The following is a 6,816-nucleotide window of genomic DNA, read 5'->3' as shown; positions in this document are numbered from 1 at the left end:
GAGGGAGACAGTTGAACCAACTGTAGTGAGAGCTAAGGCCAGAGCTGGAGGGGAATTGGGCTGAAGGCATCATTATTTGTTTATTTGTGTGAGAGACTTGAGCGTATTTGAACGTTGACAGGAAAGGCTGGTGGAAAGGAGTTGATTACAGATACTGCAGGGAGAGGTGATGGCTGGCAGAGTGATGGATGGGGAGGCGGCAGGCCTAGGTGAGGGAAGAGAAGCAGGATGGACGTGAGGATGAGGACTGCCCAGAACGGAGGGCAGATGCCTTCTTTGCTCAGGGTGTGTGAACCAGTTTGGGGTGAGCACAGATGTTAGTTTGAGGAAGGGGTGCGGCTTGGAGAAGTGAGTGGGGTGGAGGCATGCTCAAGAGGCATCGAAGAAAAGGCTTCCTGAACAAGGTGTCAGGCCCAGCATGACCCCCCAGCCCAGATGTGAGGGCCGACCTTTGCCACGGAACGCAGTCTCTCTTTGCCCTCAGTGATGCAACCATGAGTAAGTGTCAACTGAATCCTGTCTCCTGAATAAAAATGAAAGTGATATTAGGAACAGAGCTATTGGGACATCTACACACATCTTTCTTTTCCTGTGCATTATCTAGCACATGGCTTTGTCAGCCCTGTGTCTTAACTTTCCCTGAGGTGGGCAACTCACTGAGAGTCATGGCCTTTGTCAGCTCATGAGCTGAGACCTCATGTCGACAAACAGTTTTGGAAGGAAAGGGAAGCAGGACAAGGAAACGAGGATCCAATGCCAGGCAATGGGGAGCCCAGAAAAACCACATTTCCAGGAATTCTAGGCCCAGAAGTAGGAGCCGGTGGGTGTTTCCATAAGCAAATCCATTAGGTATCAATGAGATGAACAAGACCGTTACTCTGGGGCCAGATATTCTCCTTACAGAAGGAATCTTCACTTTGCTTAATAATTGCCGGCAGGGAACCTCTAAATGCCAAGCTTCCTAGTGCTAGAATCTTAATGTCCACAAAGACAATTCCAGGAACAACTCCTGGGCATGATGAACATAGGCCACTTGGACAAACCACTTGCTTGGGAGGTAGCTAGAGATGAGAATGGGATTCTTAATGCCTAGAGATGCATGGGAAGGAGTGTTTCTGAACTGGGAGCTCCCTTCTCCAGCAGGTGGATTTGTGCCCTCCCCCTCCCCAGGACTTGCTTTGGGTATGAATAGAAGGAGAGCAGGTGTTTTGATGGCCCCAGTTTATGAAAAGGGCAGGAACACCATCCATGAATGGACCCGATCAGTGAAAGCAAATACTACTGGAGGGCAAGGCAGTGGTAGCAAGAGTAAGTTGTGCATTTTGTCCAGACTAGACTTGTGATGTGTGTGGTAATATGTGAAAAATGATATATAACACAGATTTGCACATGCCCTCTCAGGGGCCGGTGATGTAATGGAGAGGGGAGGACGGGAAGGCTAGGATCCCAGTTCCACCACTTTTGACAGCATGACTTTGGGCCATCCCTTAGCCCTCTGAGCCTCAGTTTCCTCATCTGGGAATGGTTGTGATAATACCCAGATCTTAGGGCTCCTCTCTGGATCAGAGGAAGTAATGTAATTTGAAGTCCTGTGCAAATTGAGGTACCCATTACAAATACAAATTCTCATAAGTAGAGGCTACAAATTGGTATAAACTTGCAAGAACTGAGGTGTGGTCAGCACTCATTTATTCTGCAAACTTTTGATGTCACTCACTGTGTAGGAAGCGCCAGGCCAGGCACTTGGGATACAAAAACAATAAGATGTCAGTTTCTGTCCTGAAGAGTGCCCAACATAGTGGGACGGTGACATTGGGGGCAAGCAGCAAGAGCGAGAGCAAGTGCTAGGGCTGGGTGGCCAGAGCTGACTCTTGGGAGGGCTCACTGGAGGCCGAGGAGGGAGGAAAGGCATTGCAGTCTAGGGAGCAGAATTGCGGCATGGAGCAGCATTGTGGGGTGGAACAGTGGGCTGTTTGGACAGCTTGAGAGGAAACCTACAGGGTCAGAGCCTCACATGTCCTTAATCCTCACCTAAACCTCCTGAAGTGTGACAGAAAGCTGCGAGTCCTTTTGGTTCCTCCTTACTCAAGCCCTCCGTGGGGGTGGCAATTAAGGGGAGGCGAGGCAGTGAGGAATGTGAGGTGCTGGAAAGAGCTGGGACCTGGGAAGCGTAGAGGTGAGCCCCTTTCAGATGGACGCATTATGTGAACAAGAGGAGAGAGGGCTCAGCTGTATTTGCATGAAAAACGCTCAGTGGTTGGAAATTTGGCTATAATTTAATATTTTACAAACAAAAAAAATAGTATTTGTGCTTCAATATTGCTGTGGTCTGAATGTTTGTCCCTTCCAAAGCTCATGTGTGAGTTTGATTTCCCGTGTGGCAGTGTTGAAAGGTGGGGCCTTTAAGAGATGATTGGATCCTGAGGACTATGCCTGTGTGAATGGGTTAACCCATTATGGAGGAATGGGTTAATGGTTTAATGGGTTATCATGGCTGTGGACTGGTGGCTTTCTAAGGAAAGCAAGTGAGTATGTTGATAAGTGTCCTTGCCATGTGATACCCTGCATTGCCACAGGACTCTGCAGAGAGTTACTACCAGAAGGAGGCCCTCACCAGATGTGCCCCCTGGACTGTGGATTTCCCAGCCTCCAAAACTGTAAGGTCAGACCCCTGTACTGGCCAGCTGCCAAAAACAAAATGAAACAAAAACAAACAAAAAACCCAAACTGTAAGAAATAAATTTCAGTTCATTATAAATTACCCTATTTCAGCTATTCTGTTATAAGAGACGGAAAATAAACTGATACAATTTCAAACACCATTGTCATTTTGGGTCCTTCCTTCCTTCCTTATATCCTCTAAGCTCAGCATTCCAGCCCATGTCAGCCAGGAAAAAAGGCTCAACTCCTTTTGGTTCATCTCTACTTCAAAATATTCTGGTTCTTTGTACTCCTAAACCCCCTACTTCTACTCAAAAATATGTGTATAATCATAGATTCGGAACATGCACAGATAATTATTTCTCATGGTTAAAACACAATCTTTTTTTTTTTTGGCAGCTAGTCGGTGCAGGGATTGGAACCTTTGGCCTTAGTGTTATAACACTACATTCTAACTCAGCTAACTAGCCAGCCCTAAAACACAATCTTATTAGTTCTGATGACACCAGGCTGAGGGCTTAAGGTCATGGTTGTGCAGTGAGAAAGGCATAGCTCCTGAGCTTTGGAGCCAGGTTGGTTTGGGGCCACCCATAGTCCAGCACTGGTGACACTGGTGGCATCATTTGATCCTCTTGGGCTGAATTTTCTCATCTAGAAGGCAGAAATATTGGAATCTACCATGTAGGCTTTTAGAGGCAAATGACATAACAGATGTGAAAAATCACTTGGTATGCTTGAAAGAGAAGAGGAAGTTATGATTGAGTGAGTTCAGTGTTCTGTGCTACGTAGATCTGTATGTGTGTGTATATATATACATTCCTAACTGTGTTTAGCTGCTCCGAACCTTGGCTTCTTTAGCAGTGAAATAGGTATAATAATGCAGGTTTTATTCTGTGGTTTTGAAGGTTAATAAAATGCTGTTCTGCATAGTGCTTTATACAGGGCTGGTACTGGTAAACCTGCAATATACACGAGCTACCATCATTATCATCATCATCACCATATATATATATATATATATATATATATATTTACTGGTCATAAATCCTATACATATAAGTTCTTTTTGTTTCTTTTTACTCTTCTCAAGGCCTCCCTGTCCCTGGGGTGGAACATGGATTGTAACATCAGACAGAGAAGAGTCCAAACCCCATAATTCCTAACTATGTTTAGCTGCTCTGAACCTCAGCTTCTTTGTCAGTGAAATGGGTATAATAATACAGGTTTCATGCTGTGGTTTTGAAGATTAATAACATGATGTTCTACATAATGCTGTGTACAGGGGTGGTATTTTGTAAGCCTGCAGTATACACAAGCTACCATCATCATTGTCACCTCTGTCATCATCGTCACCTCCATCATCACCGTCTTTGTGAAAGACTTTATTGCTCCAAATTTTCTATTAAATGAACTTTCTTTGATGACCTTGAAGGGCTGATATGTATTCATGCCTTCATTTATTCAACAAATATTTACAGAGTTCCTACTATGCTATGTGTCAGGCACTGCACTAAGCTCTATAAAGTTTTGAGTGAGGGAGTGTTTGTAGGAGATCATGCTTCTAATGCAAGTAAAACAATCACACTGCTCTCGTAGTCTTTTGTCAAGTTTCAGATACTCTAAGTCAGCAATTAATTTTGAATCCTCTTGAATTTAGAAGGTGCATGTGATTGCACCTAAGAAAAGGATTGGGTGCAGGTATCTTCCTTTATCTATCACTAAATTATTATGCTCTGCTTTTTCTTCTCCAAAGAAATTTGAGGTGGCATAAAATAGACTGATTGAAATAAAGACAGAGCAAGAGGCATGAAATAGGAAAGTTGGTTGATCCAGATATACGAGGCAAGAATAGCTATTGTAAATAATGCATAACACATAGAACTGAGCTTCCCAATAGTCAAGGGAAAAGGAAAAAAGGATGAGTTAAAGGTCACGTTGGACAATAAAGAAAAGTGAATCAACACACCAATAGTCCCTTTCTTTTTCCTTTGATGGTAAACTCAAAGAAGGGTTATGAGAAAAAACTTTAAGGAATATTGAAATGAAAATTGGCCCCAAAATAGAACTACTACCAAAGAAATAGGAGGGCTCTTCTTGTGGCTATCTCCTACAGCAAGAAATGACAGGCACTGATGCATTAGATGATGAATTCAAGCATCAAAGTTGAATTAGGAGGCTTTCTGGTGTTCTGTGTGATGTAGCAACAGCCTGAAGAGACTCCATGGAAATGAAATGTTGTAGTCTTTTGGGTTGCTCTCTTTTGAATATCATTGGTCTCAATTGGGCTTTTGGCAAGGGCCAGCAAGCAGAAAACTGTATATCCAATTATAGATCACATATCTTAATGTTGCTGAAATAGGCAAAAACGTGGTAGAATAAAACCACTAAAAAAAAAAAAAAAAAAAAAAAAATCCCCAAACACACACACGCCAGAACTACCAACCAACCTGTTGATTGAAGAAACTTTATCTTCCCCACTGTGTGACTTTAATGGTATTTGATAGCAACCAGAAAATTTATAGACTTTCTTACAGCCTACTGTTATGATAATCACCTTTATGGTTCATGTGTGTAACGTATCATTATGATGGCTTTGTTCTGAAACTAAAGGGTAACTCTTAAAAACATCAAGTGGAAGCTATAGGCACATGGTCTTCCAGAAACGGTAACAACTTGTACCTGGAGATCAGGGAATTGAAGAGTTACAAGTCTATATGAAGACTCTTATGTGATCCTACAGTTTAGATTTTACAGATGCCAGTAGAACTTTCATGAACTTGCCGTACACCAGTAACAATTGCTTTAGTTTGGAAAACTTGGCAAATATTTTTAAAAATAGGGGTAGATGGTAGCTGGGAACCCTCTACTTGATCAACAGTGGGTTTCTGGGAAAAGTTTTCAATTAACAATAGTCGTGCCTCAGATAAACCTCATTAGCTACAATACTGCCACTGTGCAAAGTTAAATATCCATTCAACAAGCATTATTGAGCATCTGGCATCTACTATGTGCCAGATCAGGATAGGGAGTGGTTGTGGTGATGGATGCAAAAGTTAATAAATCCATCTAGTGGGAGATGCAGGGAGGTGAATGAGTACAGTGCAGGTTGCAGCAATTAGTTGTGGAATCAAGAGGCAAAAGCTCCAACAGGCTGGCTTGCTTAGCTCAGTTAGTTGGAACATGGTGCCGATAACACCAAGGTCCAGGGTTCCATCCTTGTACCCACCAGCCACACACACACACACACACACACACACACACACACACACACACACACACACACACACACACACACACACACACACACACACACACAAAGAGGGAGAAGCTCTGTATACCTGTGTGAACTGAAGAAGACATCTCAATGGAGGGAACTCTAAGTCTTGAAAAAAGAGTAAGTGTCCAAAAAGGGAAGACAGGAAAGAAATTGCAAGCCAAAGAACAGCATGCTCCAAAGTGCTGCAATACTGCAATATGAAAGAGTGTGATGTAAACAGGGAACAATGAAGAGCCCATGTGGTTTGAGTAAGGAGACCAGGGATGTTGGGAGACAAGACTGGAGACTGATTAATGCTTAAAATGTGTGTGTTTGTGTGGGAGCTGTTGCTGCAATTCCATAGAGAAGGTGGTACAGGTAGGAAGTCGGTAATGTCTCCATTTACACCAGAGCCCCTCTTCCTAGGAATGGCACTATCCTCTTATATTCAGACTCTGTTCCAATGTCTATTCTTGGCTGTTGATCAGAAGACTTACGTTCCTTGTACCCAGGAAGGTTTAACATCCTTGAAAGTCAGATGAGGGGTTTGGACATTGTCCTTCTGGAAGCCTTTGGAGACCATTTTAGGAGTGTCATGATTGGAGCTGTGTTTTAGAGTAGCCAGTTATGGCACAGAGTGGATGAAGAGCAACCAAAGACAGGGAGGCCATTCAGGAGAACGTTCTAGGGTGTGGGAAGGTGACGGAGGCAGGACTGGGATAGTGGTAGAGAGGAAAGAGTGAATTGAAAGAAGCTTCTGGTTGGTTATGGAAGATGGTGGAAGTGATGGATGTGAAGACGACACGGTCATTTCTGGCTTGAACAAAGAGGAGGTTGGTGGTCCAATTCTTGAGAGCTGGCATGTGAAGAGCAAATGTTTGGGGAGCATGATAAACTTA

The 6,816-nt window shown here is 43.4% G+C and overlaps 1 pseudogene; it reads right to left on the bottom strand.

Moving 5' to 3' along the window:
• Positions 1 to 5,466: 5,466 nt before the first annotated feature.
• Positions 5,467 to 5,624, bottom strand: LOC134366290 (U4 spliceosomal RNA; annotated as a pseudogene).
• Between the last annotated feature and the right edge of the window lie 1,192 nt (positions 5,625 to 6,816).

This window comes from Cynocephalus volans, chromosome 17 (genome assembly GCF_027409185.1).
Source record: "Cynocephalus volans isolate mCynVol1 chromosome 17, mCynVol1.pri, whole genome shotgun sequence".
Classification (NCBI taxonomy): Eukaryota; Metazoa; Chordata; class Mammalia; order Dermoptera; family Cynocephalidae; genus Cynocephalus; species Cynocephalus volans.
The sequence above is the reverse complement of the archived record's forward strand: the minus strand, read 5'-3'. Positions and strand labels throughout refer to the sequence as shown.